The sequence below is a fragment of the Gavialis gangeticus genome, unplaced genomic scaffold, assembly GCF_001723915.1.
Source record: "Gavialis gangeticus isolate Ggan-Ray unplaced genomic scaffold, GavGan_comp1, whole genome shotgun sequence".
Classification (NCBI taxonomy): domain Eukaryota; kingdom Metazoa; phylum Chordata; order Crocodylia; family Gavialidae; genus Gavialis; species Gavialis gangeticus.
This window is the reverse complement of record NW_017729025.1, coordinates 140,691,310-140,692,008: the sequence shown is the minus strand read 5'-3', so window position 1 is coordinate 140,692,008 and position 699 is coordinate 140,691,310. Positions and strand designations below refer to the sequence as shown.

The 699-nt window shown below is 51.2% G+C and overlaps 1 long non-coding RNA gene across 1 annotated transcript in view; it reads right to left on the bottom strand.

The window, feature by feature from the left end:
• The window catches only part of LOC109299119, a 6,896-nt gene that overhangs the window by 2,333 nt on the left and 3,864 nt on the right, over positions 1-699 (bottom strand). The window contains exon 2 of the long non-coding RNA XR_002097775.1: positions 417-470. This is a non-coding gene — a long non-coding RNA (uncharacterized LOC109299119). The remainder of the gene's footprint in view (positions 1-416; positions 471-699) is intronic.

Sequence of the window (699 nt, the reverse complement as noted above, 5' to 3'; positions counted from 1 at the left end):
GACTCTTTTTCTCCTTTAGTTTATTCTCTTCTTCTTCAGTCCTGCCCCCCTTCTTCCCCCCCCGGTAACTTTCTATTACCTTTCCTCACCACACCGGGCAATCAGTGGTCATTAGGCTGCAGAGGTTTAGGGTTGCACTTGTGTACGGGCAGTGAGAGTGGGGATCGCTGCACCGAGATGCGGCTGGCAGCCGGGGGTGATTTCACTTTCTGTTTTGTGCTCACTTTCTCTCCAGTTGTTGCTCCCCCGCCCTCCCTCCCTCCCTCCCTCCCTCTTTCCCTCTCCCTCTCCGCGTTGTCTCATCTTGCCTGTGCTGCCTGGGAGGGGGAGCCCTGCCTCCCTTCGCCTTCCTTAGATCAATGCCCTGGCCACTCACTTTCTGATGTTGCACGACGGGAAATGCTTTGAATACTTACGACATGGCCGCTCACATTGATTGCCAAGATTGACAGCAGTAACCATCGCCTTCACTTGTTTCAGGAGGGGGAAAAAAAAATCATAATGAACCTGATTGTAACCAAATCTCCCGGCAACCCATCCGCAAACTTCTCCTAACGATCCGGATCCAGCACATCCATGGCCCGGAGAAACACCAGCAGACTTTAGCCCATTGATTTCTTTTTCTTTTTTTTTTCTTCTTTTTTTCTTTGGCTGAATCGCTCCCCGTTTTGTTTCTTTTTTCTCCTTCCCTTCCCCCCC